This window comes from Micromys minutus (assembly GCF_963924665.1).
Source record: "Micromys minutus genome assembly, chromosome: 18".
Taxonomy (NCBI): Eukaryota; Metazoa; Chordata; class Mammalia; order Rodentia; family Muridae; genus Micromys; species Micromys minutus.
The window spans coordinates 33,894,699-33,919,462 of NC_137953.1; the positions used below are offsets into that span (position 1 = coordinate 33,894,699).

The following is a 24,764-nucleotide window of genomic DNA, read 5'->3' on the forward strand; positions in this document are numbered from 1 at the left end:
GCTACCATGGAAATACATATGGCAGTGCTTGAGAAAATTGTGAATTGATTTACCTAAAGGTACAACTATACCAATCTTGGGCATATCCCCAAAGGATACTTCATTTTACCACAAGGGCACTTGTTCATCTATGTTCATTGTAGTTTTATTCATAATAACCAGAAACCAAAAGAAACCTAGATGTCCTTCCATTGAAGAATAGATAAACAAATGGTACATCTATGCATCTACTAAGCGATTTAAAAAATGACATCATGAAATTTGCAGATAAATGAATGAAATTAGAAAAGTATTATCCTGACTGAAGTAACCTAAACCCAGAAGGACAAATATGGTATATTTTACTATTAGTGGATATTAGCTGTTAAGTAAATAAAACTCTCAGACAGTATTCCTTGTGAGTATTCCTAGTAATGGATGACGTGGAATCTCCACTGGTTAGGCAAGGCTTCTAGTGGTAGGACTGAGTTGCTTTCATTTGACAGTGGAATCCCATGAAGCTTTAAACAGCCCAGGCTGATGATAGAACAGAGAGTTGCTCTCCCAAAACTGACAGTGGATTACCATTGCCAAGGACAATATCCCAACAGTTCACCAAAAGTAGAGAGGTTGAGCTGGTGCCTGCAGGTAGTTTTCACCCCTATGTCTCTGGTGCAGTAAGGTGCTCTGAAGGCTACAGAAAGAGAAATGAAGGCAACCCAGCAAACCCAGTCCCACCACTAGAAGCCTTGTCGGGCTAGTAGAGACTCCTGATCATCTATTACTAAGAGTACTCACAAGGATTAATGTCTAAGGGTTTTGATTCTATGAAGAGCCTACTCTTCATAGGTTCTTCATAGAAACAAAACCCTCTACACCAACTCATTTATAAAACTCTCAACCTACAATCTGTCCTGCTTGCATGATAGGCTAGGTAATGGTAGTGTATAACTTGTACAAGTGCCCAATGAATATCTAGTTCAACTTGAGACCTAAGCCACAAGAGGAAGCCCTTGCCCTAAACTGCCCAGATGCCAGGAACCAAAGATCAGATAGCTAGAGACCTGGGGTAGAACACTACTGCCCCTCCTCAAATCAGTGAAATGATTACCAATGATAGTCTGCTATACTCATATATCAGTGCTTTGTCTAGTTGTCATCAGAGAGGCTTCTTTCAGCTGCAGAATGGGTGCAAGGACTCACAACCAGACATTATGTAGAGCGTGTCTAAATTAGAGGTCTATAATGGGTTCTTCTCCTTGGAGCTTGACAAACCCCATAGATGAAGGGGAGAAAACATTGTAGGGGTCAGAGAAGAGGGAGGACATTAGGAGAACATGAGCCACTGAATTAACTCATTGTAGGATTCAGAGGGGATGGAGGACATCAAAACATGATCCACTGAATCAACTAAGTAGAGCTAACATAGACTAACAGAGACTGAAGTAGCAAATATGGGATCTGCATGGGTCTATACAAGGTCCTTTGCATATGTGCTATGGCTATTAGTTCAGTATTTTTGTGAGACTCCTAACAAAGGAAATGGGTTTTTCCTGCTGTTGGAACAATCCCATCTATTGGGTTTCCTTGTCTTGATTGATATGAGGGTTTTTACCTCGTCTTACTGTTTCTTGTTTTTGCTTGTCTCTCAGAGGCCTGCTCTTTTCTGAAAGAAAATGGAAGGGGGGTGGTTTAATAAGAGAGAAAATGTGGGAGAGAAGCTAGGAGGCATGGAAAGAGGGGAAACTGTGGTCAGGATGTATTGTATGAGAGAAGAATCTATTTTAAACAAAGAAATAAAATGGATTAATTGTGGGCACTAGTGGGATTCATTGAGATATTCCCACATATGCATCCAGCCTTCCTTTATTCTTTCCACCCCTGCATGATCTTCACCTCTGTCAATCACTATCCTATATTCCAGTAGACATTCTCAGTTTCCACACATACAAGCAAGCAGGTAGCAGTTGGCTTTTGGTGACTAATTTGCTACTTAACAAATTGTTTTCTAGTTTTATTAATTGTGCTGTAAATGACAGGGTTTCAGTACTCTTTTTTTTTTTTTTTTTTTTTTTTTTGACTGAATACTATTCTACTGTGTAAATATCCTGAGGTTGCAATACATGTTTTTTCGTTCTTGGGGTTATAAAGATAGGGGGTTTCACTATACAGCCCTGGCTATTCTGGAATTTACTACATAGATCAGGATAGCCTCAAATTCACAGAGACCCACCTGCTCTGCCTCCCAAATATTAGGATTAAAGGCATACACCTTTACATGTGTCTTGATTATATATCTTACCTATTATAAATACTTTTGTTGTAAACATGGAAACACAGGTATTTCTTTGGTATGCTGCTTTATTTTCTATGAACTGTATACCTAGAAACATAGGCAAAAAGGCTCAGTGGAATAAGGACACTTGCTAACGACTTGCATTTGAGTTTTGAAACCCATGTGGTAGAAGGAGAAAACTGACTCCTACAGCTTGTCCTCTGACTTTCAAATGCATGCTTATAGTACATTTCTAAACTAATTCTAATTCTTTCCAATTCAAAATAAATTATTATGAAACAGTTTAATGTGTACCTAGAAGTAAGGTAGCTATATCATATGTATTTTAAGTTTTGAGGACACCACATCTCATTTTCCACAAAGGATATACCAATTTGCATTTTCATCAACAAAGTATGAAATATCCAAAAGTCTCTCCTTCCTAGATGTTTTATATCTGCTGTCATTGCTATATAGATGCAGTCAGACTTTCAACATATACATATTTGGAGAAAACCCTCATCTAAGCCATGGTGATAAACAAACCCTTCCACAGGACCCGCAGCAGAGTGTATGGTTCCATTGCTCTCCTGTGGTGAGGATTCTCCCTCTCTGAGGTCCTGTTGCTAAAGGGTTGGGTTATTCATATCTTTATTTTCTCAGCAGCTATCAGCAATCTGAATGCCTGTCCCTTCTGGGCTTCACAAAGCCTCTGAGTTTTGCCTCCCTTTCACCTAAACTGGGTTGTCACTTGATTTACTTCCTGGGGTGGTTTTAACAAAGAAACACAAATGCAATACTAATGGCTCAAACCAACACACATGTATTCCTTAATAGTGCTGGAATCAGAAATCTCCAGTGCTGGTGCTAGCAGGCTTGGTTCCTTCCAGAGGATCGGAGAGACATTCCGCTCAGTGTTTCTCCCCAACTCTGGTAGTAGCCAATAATCCATTCAGCTCCTTGGTTTATACTGTGTCAATGCCAAAATCTACTTCCATTTTCATGAAGTCTTCATTGTAAGTGATAGTCAATCTGTTTTCTGTCCTTGAAAGGATCCCAGTTCTAAAGACCTGGCCCACCCAGAACTAGTATGCCCTCCTGACGCGATTATATCCATAAGGACCTCTTAATTTCAAATAAGATCACACTCACAAACCCTGCAGATTAGGTCCTAAACATTCATATTAGAGGCACACTAATCTATAAAAATCACTATATATAAATGAAAATTAACCCTATAAAAGTCATTGTCATCAATAGCTTATGGATCTATTAAAATTAAAACATACCCTGTTTTCTTAGAATTTCATCTAAGTCTTTGTTAATATTTGAATGTTCTCTCCAATACTCATGTTGCAGGGTTATAAAAATGGTTCAGCTGTCGAGATTACTTGCTGTTCTACCAGAGGACCCATTCATGGCTCCTAGCACTGACATTAAGTGGTTTATTACTACCTGTAACTCCAGCTCCATTATCTGACATCCCCTTCTAGCTTTTGCACGTACTTGCACATATATGACATACATATATAAGCATATACATACATATAAATAAAAAGCATTAGATCTATATTAAACTAGAATCCCCATTGTGAGGTATGAGAAGACTGGAAATTACTTCCACTACAGCATTTAAATGCAGAGTATGTCTATGTCGAGCAACCTATGGTAAGTGAATCAATAAGTGTAGGGCAGTAATTCAAGGGGTTTGTGGTCTCATAAGTAAAGATAGTAAGACCAGAGATAGACCATTCTATCCCATTGCATAATGTGCCATGTCACTTGGGCACATTACATGTGTAGGACATCCCCACATGCACTAAGAATCTCATCAGATAAGACTATTCAATTTTGAGCATTACAGCCTTCAGGACCTAGAACAGAATACACATTTATGATTTGCAAATACTCAACTTGTTTTATTTAGTTATGCCATCAGGAAATGAGCTCCAACAGCTTGCATAACACTTGAGACTTTCTAAAAAATCGTAAAGAACGGTTTCTATTATGAGGATATTACAATAAGTTTTAAATGTGTGTTTGTACTCTGCCATTGTTAGATGTGGACCTATTGTGAACCCTTTTTTGAATTCCCTCGTTTTCTCTACTAGCCATGTTCTTTTCATTTTTAAAAACACATATTAGAGATAAATGGCATGAGTATAAATCTTTGCAATTAAGCATAAATGAAGAACTAAACATTTTTATTAAATTAAACCTTTAAAAATTTCTCACTAACCCCTTCCTATTTCAGGCTCAGAAATTCTCTACTGCCTGTAAATCTACTCAGTTTGCAAGTGAAGTTTAGTGTTAACAGCATTTTTTCTGGTTCCAGTTCAGGTTATATTTTCTTATTAAGTATTACACACGCTTCCTGTGATTTTTACAGTAACCTCTTGTTCTAGTGATTTTGAAAGTCACTATTCCTAAGCATAAGTCATCTACCTACCCAAAAGATTCCCCACCCCAATCTCGTAATAAGGTGATTATGAGGTTTCTTTTGAGATACATATTTTCATTGATCCTATTTTGATCTAGATACAAAATTCCTGATTACAATACTTTTTTTATGACTTTCTATCTGCAGCGTATCACATGCCTCATTTATGATTGTCTTTCTCTGCTTGGATTGATACAGCAAAGTACTCTAACCTGGAAGGCTTATAAGTAATAGGGATGTGGTTTTATGGTTCTGCAAGCTGAGAAATCCATGAAGACTCAGCCTGTAGCAGAGGACCACTCAGACTCTTTGATGACCCATCCTTTGCACTTATATGCTGGAAGAAGTGAAAGGTCTCTCCTGGGACCTCCTTCATTAGGACAACTAGCATCACTCATGGGGAATGAGCCCATGCTTAGGCTTCCAAAGTCTATCCTCAGTGTTGTCAGGTTCATGATTAGGTTTCAGTGTAGGCAACCAGAGAGGACCCAGACTTCCAAGATACATAATAACGGCTTGAACTTGCTTGAGTTTAATTTGACAGATATAAATAATAATGGTTGCCATTGGTGATTTATATTGAAGATCAGTTTATCTAGTTTTTCAAGACTGATGGTTTTAAAGGAAAGTTTTGTCTTTTTGCATAACATTTAGAACTACCATCACTGAGAACTAACTGCACCAATCAGTGTTTTAAGCTCCTTACATACATTTGCCTCGTTTTATTCCCATAGTGACCTTTTGTACTAAACATAATTATCTCTATTTTGCAGATGAGGAAATTAAGCCTTGTGAAGTTAAATAATGATCCTAATGTCACACCACTGACAAATGGAGAATTTGAGCTCAGGTCTTTCTGCCCCTGAACGTTGTGTGCTTAACCAAAGTTTCTACAATTTCCTGGTCGTAAAATTCTTCCACAAGCTTTTTAAGAACTAAATTTTCAGCTCCACTCTGAGAATATGAAGCAAAGTCTCTGGGGGACAGAGGCTGACATTGATAAGGACCCCAGGAAATTCTTATAATCATACAAATTTAGAAAACATTCAATAATGCAATATGGTTTGTTAGTATTTATATTTCTCATATATGATTTCATTTCTATCACAAAAAATATTCCTTTCAGTTCAAGGCAACTGAAGAAGTACTAATTATAAGCCCACCACACATAGGTCTGCCATGCCCAAGCTACCTAGGGTATAAAGCTGACCTTTATCAGCATGTAGTAACGTGAAGGTGTGGCTGGTGTTTGCTTAAAGTAGTTTACATTTTGTTGACTGTTCAGCTGTTTCTTTGGAATGTATGCTTTTAAAAAGAACTATCCTGCTTTGCCAACAATGTGTCTTATCCAACTCAGCAGTGGATGCAACAGAAATTCTAGAGAAGACTGGTTGGGAGAAAATGGGACCAGTTTTTCTACAGAAACTTTAATCTAGGAACATACCTGCTTTGGCAATGGACCAAATTCACAGATATGATCCAGTGGGGATGTAATCATGCCACATACTTTTGATCTCTCTGGCTGGACAATAGACACACCTTTAATACACATTTTTAATTCCAAACAGTGACATCTAATTGAGGTGCATACAAAGTTATAAATCAGAACGATTTGACAAAATGAGTCAGAGATAGGATATGCCCAACTCTCATGAGGACAGGAAAGAAAGGTTGCTTATAGAACATTAAAGGAGAGACAATTCAATTCAATTGAGTTTAGTTCAGAGTAGTTCAGTCCATGCAGTTCAGAGTCAGTTTTTTTTTTTCAAGCAGAATTCAGTCAGAAGCCAAGAGAATACAGTTTTTATTAGTTAGCAGAGGAGTTTGAGATTGAACCTTCAGAAAGAGCTAGAAAGGGTGAGTTTATTCAGTAGTAAGTCTCCCAGGCTGAAACATTCTAGGCCTAGGTAAGCAGATGAGGTTGGAATCTGTAGCCTTCAATGTCCAGACTTTCAGAAGATTAGATTCTATGGTAGCTAGAAGCTTCCAGGCCTAGGCATAGAGATGTTTAGATAGAAAAGCTCTGACCTCAGCCCAAGCCATGTATTTGTAAAGTTGGGGTATGGTTTTATCTTATCCTTTATTTGAGGAAATAAAAGAGACATTTGCATTTAAAATTTTTTTTGTTTGTTTGTTTGGTTTTGGCCCTGGTTTTAAGATTCTAGAAAAGACTTGTTTAAGTGGTAGAAAAGCCTATTATTACTTACCTCAAAACACTGTATTAATATTTAGAACACCATTATTAATAGCAAATATGTAACTAGTGACATTTACTCAATTTGGCTTCTTATATTGTGGTATGTCAGCTGCTACTGTTGTAACAAGCCATATTGCTGCACAGTGAGCCTTATATAAGCATGAGGATAAACTCTAAAACAAGAAAGAACAGAGTATAGTAAACATATATAAGCCAACAACACACTTGTTATTAAATATTATATACTTCTTAAAATTCTATAGGCTATACTTTCATATAGATGGTAGCATAATCAATTCATTGACTCTAATTTCACTATAAGCATAAGGACTATGCACTGTATTTCTACACTAGGATGGCCATCATCTCATTCCACAGTAGGAAGTTTCAACTCTATTATAATCTGTCCTCAGGGAAGGACACTCTGGTAACTAAACCTAAGATTTCTAATGGTCTAAGCACATACGCTTTCATGGAGCTATAGTCCATTATTATCCGTGGGACCTCTGACATGTATATGATAAGAACCTTCATGACCTAATCAGAGGTGCCCTAATGGTCACTTATGTTTGCTTCTCTTAATCCACTCCAGTTGAAAATCTTCATTAACTCTTAATAGAAAATTCTTCTGGGGAACACAGCTTGAGAGCCATAACCAGTAGAAATGGGGAAGTTATGGGTTCTTTTTGCACTGCATTATCCATAGTAAGGAACAGATTGCAGAGATGAGGACTCTCTCTTCACTTCTTAAAGGCTTTTGGTGTAACACATAGGTTTTGCAAATGCCACACAAAAGGCCACAGGTTCAAACTTGCTATGGAGCTCACTTGTATACATACCTGGACCTGTTCTGAATTAAACATCAGCTCATTACATCAATTCAATGTTTTAGCTTTTAAATGAGAAAGTGATTCCTAAAGTGAAGCAAAGCCCCAACCTCTAGGCTTACGCCTGTTATGTATTAAGATCTGGTGGGTCTACAGGGATTTTATAAAGTTCAGTGATGGGCATCTGTCTCTGTCAGCCATTGTTGCCACTGCCTATAGGACAGAAAAGGTCAAATTTCTATCTCATTTACCTTCTTCTCCCTCTCTAATGACACTAGTCTCTAGCTCGTTTAAGCCCTCAATAGCGGTTGTTTTGAAAAAAACATAGGCCTATGATTGAGAGGAGTGTCACAAGAGGGAGTATGAATACTAAACTCTGAAGGTCTCTCTCTCTCTCTCTCTCTCTCTCTCTCTGTGTGTGTGTGTGTGTGTGTGTGTGTGTGTGTGTGATGGCACCAGAAGGAAGGATATGAGTTTCTCATGAAAATAGATGAAATTAATGTTGTCTTGGTTTCCTAATTCCAGATACTTGTATGCTAGGGTGGAAAAGGAAGACCCTTAGAAGATGCATGGTTGCTAAAGCGTGGGCTAGGACTTTTCAAACATAGACTCTTATAGGAACTGATGTTCAGAACTGTTTGCTTTTTGTTGGACTACAAAAAATTTATTGTTGTATAGTTCCCTAACCTGTTGAATCATATCAAGTCTTGGTTGGTATTACCCACCAAAAAAATGGTGAGGGTCAGATGTGATTTGGCCACTCAAAAGACAAATATGAGATTTTTGTTTATTGTCTTCCACACCCCAAAAGATGGGCAATAGCATCAGTTTCATTATAGAAGCCAACATGAAGTTTGGCTTGATTTCTTGCAGACATACAACATTCAAATAGTTTCTTGTTGGGATCATCAGCACATGTGAACCAAATCGCCCTCCCCTTTTTTTGTCATGAAGACACAAGCATAATTTTAGTACATCCACCACAATATTTAAACAATAAAAGATAGATTTTCTTTTCTGTAATATGAAGAGTTAAAAGGAACACTAATGCATGGTTCTTTTCTTTCACAAATTCAGTTTCTAGATGTTATGTAATAACACAATATTTTTCAAATATTCACTTTCTTCCTTTTTCCCTCCCTTCATCTTTTTCTTTTGTTTTAGGTAAAATTTCTCAGGCTAACTTCATATCTTTGGCCAAAACTAAAGAGGAAAATTGAATACTCACACAGCAATCATGGTTTCTCAAACTCATTATTCTCTCAGAATATCAATGGGAAAAAAAAGAACAGATACATATATCTCATTTCTATTACATTAAAGCACATATTTTAAGCAAAAGTCTTAAATCTACATCCAGTTCAGCACAATAAAATAAAGTTCCTACATAATAAAATAAATTTTACAGTTTAAATACTGTAAAAATTGATTAGGGCAATCTACTAAAATTGAATTAAACAACTGTGCATTAGACAAAGGGATTACAGAAAACACCATTGAGTCTCTTCACTGTCTTCATTCTGAGTGAGTTCAGAAAACCCTGCATGGAAGAGACAGTGCTAGAATCTTAATGGGAAGAGGACATTCCTTTATCAAAACCCAGTGACACTTCTTTGGTTGGTTTCATCTCTAGTCACATTTAGGGACTGAGAAAGTCTTGTGTCACGTTAGTACCCTACCACACAAGCAGCACACTGCACATATTCATTTACTTTGAAATAACTGACCCCTGACATAACTCAAAGATAGAATTAGTAAGTATAATAGGGGTTTTCTTTCTTCTTAATTTGGGACTCAATATTTATTCTTTAATGTTTTTTTCACTTTGTTTTATCTGTATGAGTTGGTGTGCCTCACATATATGTAGGTAGCCAAGGAGGCCAGAAAAGGAAGTTGGATCCCCTGGGACTACAGTTAAGGGAGGATGTAAGCTACCACATGGGTGCTGAAAATTTGAACTCTGGTCCTTTAGAAAAGTAACCAGAATTCTTAATTTATGAGCCACCCTTTTGGCCCCTAAACATTCATTATTAATAGAATTTGTCATGGCAGTGGTTGGGTACAAATGCAAATGCATTGTTTCTTATGCATATACCGTTTCTAAATTTTGAACTAGGTTTTCTTTTAAAAACCATGATAAATATGATTTAAAATGATACTTCTCTTTCAGAGCAGAGCCTTGCTATGCAGACCACGCTAGTCCCCAGTGAACTGATGATTCTCTTTGCCCAGCCTTTGGAGAGCTGTAACTATAGAAGTTCCTCACTATTCCTGTGACTTACTATATTTTATTTGTAATCCTGATGATGATAAGATTGCTATTGAAGAGCTCTCAGAAAACTTTATGGAGAGCCATAAAGTTTGTTTCCATAAAGCTCTAAGTTTCTGAGGCTTGCATGTAGTCAGGACTGTGAAAGAAAGCTTTATGTAGAGCCAAGTAGGCATTTTAAAGTAGGTGAACTGGAACATAGCTTTAATTACACCAGAGTAAGGTGGTTTATAGCTCACAGCTTTGCACCTAAACAATAGGTCTGAAGTACTGACTAATTGTAATTTTGTCAGTAATAACCTTGAGTCATGGATAAACAAAAGCATAGAATGCTCACTTTGATCTGTGAGGGGCCAGGAGGGTTAATCTAATTTAGATTAAACAATGGGTTCTATAAATTCAATATTTCATGTGCATCTTAATTTAGAATTGCCAGAGAAAGTATAAAAACTTAGCCAAAGAGTTTTGTTTTAATCTTTAATTTGAAGATAATCATCAGATTCAAGGGATTTCCAGAGTACAAAAGAATAAAGTTTTCATTTAGTTAAGATGAATAAATGTGCAGAAAGCTTGTAGAAGTTAAAAATAGTTGCACATATAAATCAAATGCTCCTCTCTTGTACCCTTTGAACAAGAATTGTTAGTGCCAGTTTTGTGTAATTTATCAAACTGTATCTGGCTGTATGGCCTCTACTGTTAATCCACAGTGCCACAGTTAAATTGTTTGAGGTTAGTTAACCGTTTTTAGTCATCTAATGGATGCACTGGAGTTGTTCAGTGTAACGAAAGTCATCCTTGGCCAAGAGTTTACTTGTGCCTGAGGAGTTCAGCAACTTTTGCCAATGGGGAATGGGGGTGGCATTTTAAGCACATCAAGAGATTGATGTAGAAGAAATAGTATGTCTTTGCTCTAGATTCCTGAGACTGGACTCTTACAGGTTGAATTTTGACTACACAGACAATGTTATAGCCATATATATATATATATATATATATATATATATATATATATATATATATATATATGTGTGTGTGTGTGTGTGTGTGTGTGTGTGTGTGTGTGTGTGTGTGTGTGTGTATTAATGTATATGATGATATACCTAAAATTTCTAGCTGTATAAATTTTTTGTTTGCTGGTCTTTGATGCACACTAATGTGGTAGGAAAGTGACACACCCTCACTCTAAATGAAGAAAATATAGAAGCTATGCATTAGACTCAATCAGAATCACATCTCTTCCTCATGACAAGCCCTGATTTGTATTTTTCATAGTGAAAATCTGAATGTTGTACATTCTTGAACCATGTGAGTCACTTTAATGAATTATTGAGCCTGAAGGGTTCAATAAATTTGTATAGTTGGCCAGACCATGACTGGCACATGGATGGCACTGGAAACTTGCTCTTGTGAGGACCAGACTGACTTGGGAAGCTGATGTCAGAACTGTGTTGTTCCTTGTAGAGGTGCTTTCAATGAGTTGAGTTTTAGTGAAGAAAATAGAATAGGTGGTGATGAAGTCTGGTAAACTGTTCTAGTACAGTGAATGGAGAAAGAACTCTCAGATCAACACTAAGATCTATACCATGAGATAAAGATGAGGCCTATGCTAGAGAGTTTCAGGAAGAGAAAACTTAAGTAAACATTCTGGAAGTGGTCACAAGAACAGCTTATTTGAGTTACAAGATGGATATGAGCTTGAATAAAGGGATGAGGCATAACTGATTGACGGGGTTGGTTTTGCAGATCCTTGTAATGTGTTTAGAGGTTTGCATCTTTACTGTGATGGAAAATAATCAGATGGTTGTAAGACAAAAGATAATATAATTAATTGAAACTTTGGAAACTTTCTCTGGATGCTAAGTGGAAAATCCTTATGTTGCCAAGTTAACTTGACATTTTGTCTAGAGTAGTTATGTGGTTTTTTGTTTTGTTCTGTTTCAAGGCAGGATCTTGCTAAATAGCCCAGGCTGGCACTGAGCACCCTATCTTGTTCCTTCCTTTAAGTGTTGTGGCTTAATGTGTGTATGACCAGGTCTGGCTTATGGCTACATTGCCATTGAGACTTCCTTTCAGGAAAAGGATCAGATAAATCATCTAAACATCCATAACACCTTAAGAAATAGGAACAGTCATCAAAAGCCTCCCAACGAAAAAAGGCCCAGGACCAGATGGGTTCAGTGCAGAATTCTATCAGACCTTCATAGAAGACCTAATGCCAAACTATTCCACAAAATAGAGACAGGAGAACACTACCCAACTCATTCTTTGAAGCTACAATTATTCTCATTCCTAAAATAGACAAAGACCCTTCAAGGAAAGAAGTTCAGACCAATCTTTCTCATGAATATTGATGCAAAAATACTTAATTAAATTTTTGTAAACCGAATCCAAGAATACCATGATTCAGTAGCCTTCACTTCTGGGATGCAGGGATGGTTCAAAATCCATCAACGTAATTGACCATATAAACAAACTTAAAGAAAAAAATCACACTATTATCTCACTAGATGCTGAGAAAGCATTTGACAAAATTCCACACCCCTTCCTGTTAAAATTCTTGGAAAGATCAGAAATCCAAGGTTGATACCTAAAAATAGTAAAAGCAATATACATCAAACCAGTAGCCAACATCAAATTAAACAGTGAGAAACTTGAAGCAATCTCACTAAAATCAGGGACTGGAAAAGGCTGCCCACTCTCCCCCTACTTATTCAATATAGTACTGGAAATCCTGGTCAGAGCAATTAGACAACAAAAGGAAATCAAAGGTTTACAAATCGATCTTTTCTTATCCACTTGTACAAAGCTCATGTGCCAGTAGATCAAAAATCTCTATATAAAACTAGGTACAGTGAAATTATTAGAAGAGAAAGTGGGGAAAAGTTTAGAACACATAGGCACAGGGAAAAAATTCCTGAGCAGAACACCCATGGCCTATGCTCTAAGATCAAGAATTGATAAATGAGACTTCATGAGATTGCAAAGTTTCTGTAAGGCTAAGGACACTCTCAAGAAAACAAAATGGCAGCCAACAGACTGGAAAAAGTTCTTTACCAATCCCACATCTGATATAAGTCTAATATCCAATATATAGAAAGAACTCAAGAATTTAGACTCCAGAGAATCAAATATTCTTATTAAAAAGTGGGGTACAGAGCAAAACAAAGACTTCTCAACTGAGGAATACGGAATAGCTGAGAATCACCTAACAAAATGCTCAACATCCGTAGTCATCAGGAAAATGAAAATCAAAACAACCTTGAGATTCTGCCTCACTCCAATCAGAATGGTAAGATCAAAAACTCAGATGACAGCACATGCTGTTGAGGCTGTAGAGAAAGAGGAACAGTCTTTCACTGTTGGTGGGTTTGTAAGCTGGTACAACCACTCTGGAAATCAGTCTGGCAGTTCCTCAGAAAATTGGACATAATACTACCTGAAGACCCAGTTATTCCACCTCTGGGCATATACCCCAAAGATGCTCGAGCATATAACAAGGACACATGTTCTACCATGTTCATAATGGCCTTATTTATAATAGCCAGAAGCTGGAAAGAACCCAGATGTCCTTCAACAAAGGAATTGATACAGAAAGTGTGGCACATTTACACAATGGAATACTACTCAGCTATTAGGAACAATGACTTTATGAAATTCCTAGGCAAATGGATAGAACTAGAGAATACCTTCCTGAGTGAGGTAACCCAGTTACAAAAGAACACAAATTATATGCAGTCACTGATAATTGGATACTAGCCCAAGAAAGCTCTGAATGCCCAAGAAACAACTGTAAGACTATATGAAGCTCAAAAAGAAGGAAGGCCAAAATGTGGAAACTTCAGTCCTTAAAAAAAATAAATAAAAAAGGAAAGAAAGGAAGAAAAATAAAAGAAGAAATGTGTATTCAGCATATATTATGTAATATATTTTGTGAGCTATCATATTTTATAAAATAAACAATTTAATAAAAAATGAAAACAGATAAAAACAAAATCTTCATTAAAACAGCAAAAGAACAATGGCACTGTTTTATGCATTTTTAAAACTGTTCACAAACCTCAGTTTTCCAACATGCAGATCCAATGGTTGTGAACTATGACCTTTGAGATAAATTCAATCTGTCACCTATTTGTATCAATAAAATGCTATTGACATCCAGCCCTACTGCTTGGTTTGCACATTGCCAGTGGCAACTTTTGAGTGACAGAGCTGAGGATTTCTGACAGAGATCACTGGCCCACAAAAATTATACAATGTCCTCCTGATCCTTTAGGAGGAGTGTTTGCTGGGACTAAGCTAGATGAGAGGGAACTGCTTGTGACTACTCCTTGGAAGAAAAATATAGTATGCATTCTTGAGTCTGTACTTTGGTCTGTAGAATCCTCCAGATCTTCTGACGGGCAGCCCCAAAGGATGGTAAGCAGAGAGGGGTCAAGTAGGAGCCAGTGAAGGAGAAAAGAAGAGGCCATGTGCACAGATAGCACAGCCCTGGGACGCAGCTTATGATGCTGAACTCCAGTCATTGTCCTTATACTTCCAGTTAAAAGACCTAGCTGCTGATGCTCAAACACAACACACAAGACAAGGATTTTATAAGAATAGGCACAGAGTCAAGGTGAAATGGTTGGAAGTACTGATTGCTAGACTATATTTAGAATCACCTAGGAGACAAGCCTCTTTGCAAACCTGTGAGAAGTTATTTAGATATTAAGTTAACTGAAGCAAGAAGGCACACACCTTAACTGTGGGAAGCTAGATTGCATGGGCGAGGCTCCTGGAGGTGATAAAAGGAGAAGGCAGCTGAAGATTAACATCGCCCTGCCTCCTGAGGAATAATGTGACTGTCTCAACCTCCTGTTACCATGCTGTACCCCTTAACTGTGAGCCAAACTAATTCCTGTCTTCTTTTAAGTTGCCTCTGCCGGGGTATTTTTATTACAGTAACAGAAAATACAACTAATATACAAGGGTGGAAGGTATAATAAACTAGAGAATAAGGTGTAGCAACACAGGCCTCTGTTTTCTGATATTGAACCTCCTGCTCTCTACGTTGTGAAATGATAGCATAAGGGCAGGTTATTAAAGTTTTGAGAGTCTCAACTACCAGAGTTACTAATTAGGCTTTGTTGGAATAGTAGAGGAGACTGGGACTCTAAGGAAAATGCTGATAGAGTTCTGGTTTTCTTATTTGTAGTGGAGGTAAGGCTGAACGTGACAAGTAGAAGGCCAGAGAAGAACTTATTCAAAGGTGCAGGTGCCTAGAGGGAGCTGAGATCTAATTCAAGGGGTGCTTGATTCCAAGGCATGATTTCTTCTTGCTGTATTGCACATTGTTATTATAAGCATGGTCCATCACTGGTCAGGCAGCCACTCTCTGGAGCACCTCAAGCTCTGCTCCAAATCTGGATCAGAGTTTATATTCTGCTCATATCATAGGTAAATTCTAAGAATAATAAAGCCTTGGTCAAGTTAACAGGGGAATAAAAATGATAAAAAATTAATCGGATAGGTGTATGAAATAATGAAGTAATTTTAAAAAGATGCACAATTTCTGGGCTCATATGCTCTGTTTCCCATTAGTAATTCCAACTCCCAGCCTCGCTTCTTCAACTTTGTAAGAAAGTTTGTTCTGTACGTAACTGATCACAGGAATTGTGTGTCATTTTTCTCAATAAAGCCCATTGGTAGGATTTAGTTCCTGGAATGCAACCTGGAATAGGCTAAAATCCTTATCTACTTTTTTTTTCTCAATTCCCAGAGTGTCCTACAGCAGAAAGTTATAAAACCAATGGGTGTAGCCTTGTTGTCTTTTGTGAATAGTGAGATCTATGAGAAAAGTTCAGCAGAGGACCATAGAGATCCAAGGCATGGAAAATAAATTCTTCCTTGTATGTGGGAATGCTGTCACTTCTGTAGAGAGTACCCAGTTCAGGAAGAGATGACTATAAGAAGAGAATAAGATGTCATGGGACTCATCATCCAGGCATATCAGCAAAGTCCTGCCTGGAAACCATTCCTCACACTGATTACTTCAAGAGATGTCATTCTTTCTAATATAAGCAGCATTTGAGACTGTGAACCAGAAAATAAGTTATTCATACACAAATGTACATCTTCATACATATTCTCTGTCTCTGTCTCTGTCTCTCTTTCACACACACATACATACCATATAGTTGCAAAATAGACTCTATTTTTATAATTATAATCATTTTGCTTTCCATTTTAACAGTGAATTTGCAGCTGAAGCTGAAGTGGAATGATCAAATAACATTAAAGCACTGATTCATCCCAGGGTAATGGCCCATCATTTCTAATTTTTGAAAGTTACCAAAGAGGCTGGAAGATAGAAACAAAGGCTTTCTTCTATGTAATAAATTGCTGACTTTGTTAATTGGACCTGGCCTCAGATGCATCCTGGGGCTTATTCCTTAATGGGAAATGAGTCTAGGTTGTGAGCTTGAGAATTTCACTGTCTTGGGTTCTTCCTAGAGCCTTGCCAGCTCTGCACTTGCAAGCACTCAATGGTAATAATAGAGAAAACTGAGACATTAAGAAAAACACACGGGAAAAGGCTATAAACAAACAGAAAGCTGTTGCTAGAAGCCGAAGCAAACGGAAAAAGAAAAGCTACACATTTTATGCCCCTGCCTTCTGACTTGCGTGGCTGTGGAGTGTACATTAAGGTTCTCAAATAGGTTGAGCTCATAGCAGGTGGCTTTGGTTAGGACTCATACCACATGATGCTATTACTTAGAAATTCATAGGCAGGAGACAAGCTCAGAGTATCAGTCTACACTTCGTCATAGGTCCTACCATTCATCCCAGCCATGGGTTAGTATCAAGCTCTTGGTACCTCTACTTTGCCATTAACCATGTGTGAAATTCAGGATCAGTCACTGTATCTTCTGTGATCTGTTTCACTTATCTGTGATCTGTGAAATGAGAAGTTTGTACTTACTTCCGAGACTCTTTCATCTACCCATAAGAGGATAAGTTCTTTGTTCTTGGTTTAATATATACTTAAAATGTGTGTGTGTGTGTGTGTGTGTGTGTGTGTGTGTGTGTGTGTGTGTGTGTGTGTACATATGCACACATGGACACATGTATGCCTTGAATGTATGTGCCTATACTGTTATAGTAAGAAAATGGGGAGGACTAAAGGAGCTGAAGGATATTGCAACCCCATAGGAGGAAGAACAATATCAGCTAACTGGATCCTCCAGAGCTCCCAGGGACTAAACTACCAATCAAAGCATACACATGGAGTGACTCATGGCTCCATCCTCTATTCAGTGGAGGATGGCTTTGTTGGGCATCAATGGGAGAAAAGGCCCTTGGTCCTGTGAAAGCTCAATTCCCCAGTGTAGTAGAATGCCAGGGTGGTGAGGTAGGAATGGGTAGGTTGGTGGGAGGGGAGCACCCTCATAGAAGCAGGGGTAGGAGGGATGGGATAGGAGGTTTCTGGAGAGGAAACCAGGAAGGGAGACAACATTTGGAATGTAAATAAATAAAATAAGCAATATAAATAAATAAACAAATATATAAATAAATAAATGAAAGAAAATGGGAACGGAAGGAAAAATTTTGGAGCATCTTCTCAGGATTTATTTACTACTAGTAAACAAATTTATACATTCTGGAATGTCTTCTGGTGTTTATTCTGGTCTTCTTGATGTTTATTCTGATAAGGCTATGATTATAGAAAAAGAAAACCCATGTAGTCGACTTAGTTAACAACAAGGTAGGGTTAAAGAAGGAAGGTGATCCTCTAACGCATGCCACTATCACTTTACACAGACTGCTCACAGGTAACCTCTCTCTTCTGCTGAGTTAGGAGACAACTTTCCATGTTGGTGATGGCATCAGGAAGTAAGGCAAGCCAGAAGCAAGGAATGTTGGATAAGAGAAGACCTTAAAGAGTTAAAAGCTCCTCATGAGGAAGCAAAGAATCTTAGGAAAATAGCTTCTAGGCATCTGGAATTTCGTAAGGGAATTACAAAGTCCAGGGCTATGGAATTTCTCTACTTGGGTTCATACATGCGAAGTCAGAATCTGGCTCCCAGGTCAAACCTGGCTGCAGCATGTCATATCCTTCTTGATGTATGTTTTTAACTTCTAAATAGTTTCTAGGCATCTGGCATGTGTTATTGCTGAGGACATTGAAGTATATGAGACATAATTTTTTATTTTTGAGCAGTTCACAGTCAGAACTGGGGAATATTTCACCTCTACTACAAATGAAGTTGACCACACTCTTCTTAGCTACTCTCTATTTCTCCCACTCCCAGAATCAACCCTCAGTATAAACAATGCTGAATAAAACTTAAAGGAGACCATAGGTTTGAACTTTTGTACTGGGCTCCAGCAAACCATAGAGCAAACTAACAATCGAATAAGAAGTACCTATTCTAAAGTCCTATGTCACAAAAGCCTAGCTAAGTGGTTATCTGACTTGTGAGAAGTCAAGGGAGTAGAAAAAAGCCAAATTTCCTCAGCAGGTCCAAGGGCTTGACAATGAACTCCCCTCTGATTTAACTCTCAGCATCCTTTAATTCAGACAAAGTGGACCTGTAATGATTTGATCTTAACCAAGGCATCCTTTGTTTATATTGCTTTCCTTATGCCTGTCAGCATGGGGAATAACTTTGAAATGACCTATCCATGTTCTAGTCTCTCACTCAGTGCCTTAAACAGCTTTAATGCTATAAAGCCAACCTCCTTTTCTCAGCCACCATACATTCCATTTGATAAAATAAAGTGTTAGAGCTCAAGAATCACAAAATAAAGCTTGTTAAGAAGGCGAGGAGAAGCTTTTACCACCTGTTCCCCTTTCCCTAGTCTGGATCTGCCACATACGATGTCAGAAGACACTGCTGTGGTGGGAAGAATACAGAGGGTACACCTGCTTCCTCCTGCAGGCCAGACAGGAAGACGACTCTCCTTAGTCACTCTCAGAGTTAGATTGGAGCCTATGGGTAAGTTTCAAACCACGTGGGTATGTGGGCAAAAGAGATTTATTAAATTTCTACGCTGGCTCTGAAAGAGAGCAAGGCAGGGCCAACAGTCTTCTCCACTCTCACACTGTTGCGAGAATACCATGAGGATAAAGGAGCTACTTAACTCAAGTAGCCTGACTTATTTATTGTCTTAAAATGTTGAGGTTTTAGAACTTGTATTGCAAGCCGAGCCTATCCTTGGTAAGTAAAGCAGGTGAAGAAGTTGGAGGCTCCTTATACCCCAGTATTTCTTGTTTCTCAGTGACTCCCTTTGTCTAGTTAGGCATTCCTTAGGGCTAATCACTTTAGAATGAATTAGTCTGGTGAGACTGCTATATGTTGCCAAATTATCTTCCATTGCCCTAAAAGAGCAGAGCCTTTACTACTGAGGATGAAATGGATAGTTGAGACACTTTCGGGGTATGGAACATTCTAATGCAGGCATTGGAGTGAGAATGGTATGTATCCTGGTGAGCTCTGGCTAGGTATGGAGCTGGAAGATCTTAGGTATATAGAATGAATGCTGCAAGAAATGATTTGTAAGGTTGAGAGGAGAAAGATTATATTCAATGCCTTTCTGGTAAATGTTTAGACCTGTGCACCCCCAAGCACATAAAAGACATTTTTTTTTTTTTTTTTTGGTTTTTTTTTTCTGTCATTCAAATCCTTACATCAAGTCTAATGGAATGTGGTAGATAAGAGGATTCTAAAGGAACCACACAGACCTTTCTAAATCTAGCTGTGAAATAAATTTGCAAACCACCTCACGAGGGCTGGAATGGGAAGAATCAAGGAATGACTGAACACAAAGACTTCCTTTAGATTCAGATCCTGTACCAGGGACCTTTCCCTTTCTTATCTCTTGCCTCCCTGAGGCAGCAAAGCAAACGGGAGATAAACAATCTTTCTACTCTCTCTGCAGCCTGGAGAGCTGCTATCTCTTTACAAGGAAAACTGGCTTTTCCTCCTCCCCTTGCCCAGCCCACTGAACCCTACTGGAAATGTTTTATAGGTAGTGATTCAGTATACAGACAGGGTGTGCTAACTCTCTGGGAGAGGGAACAGCTTGCCTAACTCCTGGATTGCAAAATTCTTGCAGCAGAGTGTGTGGCCTTTCTATTACTTTGGCACACATAATGCCTTTAGCAAAGAACAAATGCCCATAGTCATGTGACTACAATTTGTCTACCACCTCTTTCTTCCTCACTGGCCTTTGTCTCTGTCCTCACATTGCCCTTGGCCTGGGCTTGGATATCTTCCCTGTCTTGCTTTTTCATCTTTGACTCCCAGTTACCTCTAAAGCTTCAAGAATTTGCATTTGCATTTTAAGAGTGCCTTGTGACTGCAGTGTCCTGCCTGTCAGCTCCTTTTATTTATTTATTTTTATTTTTTTATTTTTTCTGAGTCATTTCTGCGGTAGATGGGAAGCATACTCCAGTAACACATGCGTCTAATTGTTTCTGCCTAGGTTTATTGAAAAGGCTTGCTTTTGTAGCAAACTTTCTCCTAATTAATTGTTTAAAGTCTATATCCCTAGAGGCAAGATGGTAAATCTTTACTTCATATGGCTGAGAGCAAAACAATTACCCAGCAAATCCTGTATTCCTGCAATTAATTATAGTCACTATATACAGTAGAATGAGATTTCTGCCTTCAAAAACTGATTGTGTTTTGTTCATGAAATTTTCACAGCAGCCTCAGAGAATGTGCTTGTATCTAAGTTGGATGAGTGTCTACTCTGATATTGAATTCTGATTCTCCAAGTGGTTCCCTTGTTTTTTCCCTATGTTAAACCTGTAGTTTAAGAGAGATGCGTAATTTCTCTGCAATTTTTATCATAGCAAGCCATCTATTACCAGTCACATTTCCATTTTATTTAGATTGAAGGTTTCTATTTGGATGTATTTGAAGGAGAAAACAACTGCAGCCACCCTGTCAAGGCCTACGTATTTCATGGTGCTGTAGGAGACACAGGACAGCCTTAAACTGAAGGTACCGATTTGGTTTAGCACTTTGATTACATGGATCTATGAGTTCAGATCAATCAGAGTAAAAGTTGAAACTCAGTAGGCATGAGGAAATCACTTGTATCCTTGAAACAGTTGGATAGAGTTCTCAGAAAACATTTCATTCTCTGTAAGTTAGCCTAGAACTGTGGCCTAAGGGACCACACATGTAGAGAAGGTAGCTGATGCTGTGCTTCTCAAGCTGACTGATGGTGTGGTAGGGTTTTGCTTTCCTCAGAGACATTGAAAGGGAGAAACGCAGAGAGGAAGAGTAGCTGTTCGTTTGTGAAACTGCTTTTTCTGAAGCACTAAAAGACCTTAAGAAGTATCTTAAAGCAAGCTCATCTTCATAAACAATGGCATGAACTTACAAGGTAGCTTAACAAACTTCATGAATCCAGTCCTCTTAACATGATGCAGGGGGTGGGGCGGGGTGGGCTTGTAGTGGGGTAAAACACAATGCAATATTTTTTAAAGTGTAGATTTATTTTATGCATGTAAATATCTCTATGTACCTGGTGTCCAGAGAAGTCAAAGGTATGATATTACAGTGAGTTGTGAGCTTCCATGGAGGTGCTAGGAATCAAACCTGAGTAATTTTTGAGAAAGACAAATGCTCTTAACCATTGAACCATCTGTCTAATTCCCCAAACCGAGTAATTTATTTATTTGTTTGTTTGTTTGTTTGTTTATCTATCTATTTTTAGGACACTTGAATTTAACTGGCTTTTGACAGAAAGAAAAACATGAAGTAAAAAAAAAAAATCAATGGTGGTATTGTTGTCCTAGTCTCTGCTCCAACATCAGGGAATTTACCAGGGGACTTGGAAATTTGTTATGTAAATGCCACCTGAAAAGAAATAATTTGTTCATTTGTACTAAAGAAATGCCAGTGTTTGAATGTTTGCCTTATGTGCTGCACATGGAGTTGTGAGTGTCCAAGGAGATTGGGCAAGTCTGAATCCTGGGAAATACAGTCTACATGGAATCTTTTATTGTGACTTTACCCACATTAGATTGTTCTTAAAGGGAACTTGGGTCTATAAACTGCTGACTGCTGACAGCTCTGTAGCAGGACAACTTCATACAATACAGTCTCAGTTTTCTGAGGAAAAGGAATATATCGTCACATAATTTTTTTCATTTTCATTAAATATTGGGTAAAATATGATGTAAAGGTATCTCTCTGAATCTATGTCACCTTAACTTCATAAAAGTTGTGCATGGATGAGACAATTTTCCTTAGTGATGAGTCCTTGTGAGTCTATCTAATCTTAATTGTTAATTTGACTTCATCTAGAAAGAATCAACTCAAAGCCAAGCCTCAGGGAGTGAAAGACTTTTCTTGACTGAATCATTAGTGGTCAGAAGACTCACTATAAATCTGGGCCGCACCTTCTGATGTCAGCCAACTTTGAAAAAACAAAACAAAAAACAAAAAACATGGAAAAAGGAAACTTTTACTTTTTGCTTGCTTCTCTCACACTAACTGGCAAGTTAATCTGTCCTACCACTGAGTCATTCCTTAGCTGGTGTTAGAATCTACTTCCTCAATATTCCCATGTAGACTGAAGACCAGCTGAGGCATTAAGTCTCATGAAATGAACAAATGCTGGATTCTTGGCCTCTCTATCCAGAGATGGCCATTATTGGACTATTCATACCAGAGTGTTTAAGCTATCCTAATAACTCTCTCTCTTTCTCTCTCCATATATATAATTTTAATTCTATTATGTATATATTGTAACTTTAAATTTTACTAGTCCTTTTCATCTAGAAAACCCAGACAAATACAGTCTTGGATAGAAACTTAAATGAACATTTATTATTTATTATGTATTAGTCATTATTTTCTTTCTTTTATTAAGATAGAGTCTAGGTTGGAAGATGCCTCAAAAGATAATGTGCTTGCTAAGAAAGCTTAAGGGCCTGAGTTTAGATTCCTAGAACCCATTTTAAAAGATAAGGCATGACTATGAATACCTATAGCCCCAGTGGTGGGGTTCGCAGACAGGTAGATCTCAGGGGCTCACTGGCTACCTAGGCTAGCCAAAACAGTGTGTGTCAGGCTCAGTAAGAGACCTTGTCTCAGAAACAAAGTGGCAATGATAGAAGAAGATATTTCAGAACTCTGGAATCAGCATTTAGCCTGCATACACAGATGCACACAGGCATGCACATAGACCCCTACCTTAAATGCACCTTTTGAGAAATCAGCTAAATAATGTTATATCAGAAAACTTAGTATTAAATTATACAATATCTGTGGACTCTAACACTTTTTCATGTGAATTTCTCAAAAAAAGGAAACATTTGAATTACCTTCTCCTACTCGCAGATTTCCCAGCGAAGTGCTGCATAAAGAGCACCCATGATAAACTCTCCCTGAGGCCTAACTTGTTTAAGAAAAATCAATCTCATATTAGCTAAAGAATATATTAGGTATAAAAATTATATACTCTAACCTTTTTATAGTAAAAATTGGATTTTTATGGTACCAAGTAAATCAGCCACTTAATTGGAAGCTTTTCTCAAGTTCAAAGTGAAATTCACAATTATAATGAATAAACCAGAGGTATTTACATATATATTAATAAGTAATTATGACAAAATAAAATTTATGTACAGTATACAATACATGAGAGTCCTACTATAAAGAACATGATAGTTTTTGGCATATTTTAATATACATAATTATTTACTGTTCTGTGCCAATATCCTTTCTTAATGAGTTGAAACCAAGTATTTTACTGAGCTCTTCTACTAAGTCGGATACACAAATAAAGTGTTATTGTTTATAGCCAAGGCTTCATAAAGATCATTCTGACCAATTCTGTAGGTAGCAGGTTTTTTTTTTCTTTTTTCTAATGTAAGAAGAGAAAGTTCAGTCCAAATGTCACTTCTCTTTAGTATTAGGAGCATCCCTCCTTTTGGCTGCTGACTGTCTCACACAACTAATCAGTAAACTGCTAAGTGTGTGTCCTCACATTTCCTAGGATACCTCTTTGAGTGGATGCAAATGTCTATTATTAAGTAGGTCTAATTGTCCACTGATTTATAGGACTTATAAAGAATATTTCATTTCACATAATACTTTGCTAGGAGGAATCCAAACTCAGACACTAAAAACCTTATAGCTTCCCCAGGAGGCATCAGCATGCAGGTGGTATTCTCGTTACCACAACTGATATAATAGAGGTTTGCCTGGGGTCTTCAAGCAAGCCTGTTACTGAGGGAGTGGAATCTAGGTTTCCCTTTGCCTAGCACACAACCACAAAAAGCACAGAAGTCCCAGGAGTGTTGCCTGAATCACATGTGCAGGAAATAGAGGGAAATGATACCCAGGATGCTCACTGTTGAATTCCCATAGCAACCTTCCACTTGTTCCCCTCCTCCTGCACATAAAGCACACCGAAGGGTATCAAACAACATAAAGCCTGAATGGTGCTCTTAATTAGGTGGGACCATCATGCTGACTCTCTTACCTCCCACTGTCCAAGCTAGCAGCCCCCAATTCCTCTCTGTGGTGCCTAAGCCTGAAAGCAGGACATCGTTACAGAAACAATCTTTGCCTTTTAAGGGACCATCAAGCTTTGATGATGATGGAGTTTGATGGCTATAATGTCAAACTTTATATGGCCATAATCCAAGTTTACAATAATACATTAAGGTATAATGCTACTATTTATATCACCATAAAACTGAGTTTTATGGTGATATAAATAGTCATGCTAATGGCATTAACAGCAGCACACAGTGGAATCCCAGCTGT

The 24,764-nt window shown here is 37.9% G+C and overlaps 1 protein-coding gene across 1 annotated transcript in view; it reads right to left on the reverse strand.

The window, feature by feature from the left end:
* The window catches only part of CNTNAP2 (contactin associated protein 2), a gene marked incomplete at its 3' end in the record, with an annotated part of 2,047,702 nt that overhangs the window by 369,737 nt on the left and 1,653,201 nt on the right, over nucleotides 1-24,764 (reverse strand). The window lies entirely within an intron of this gene.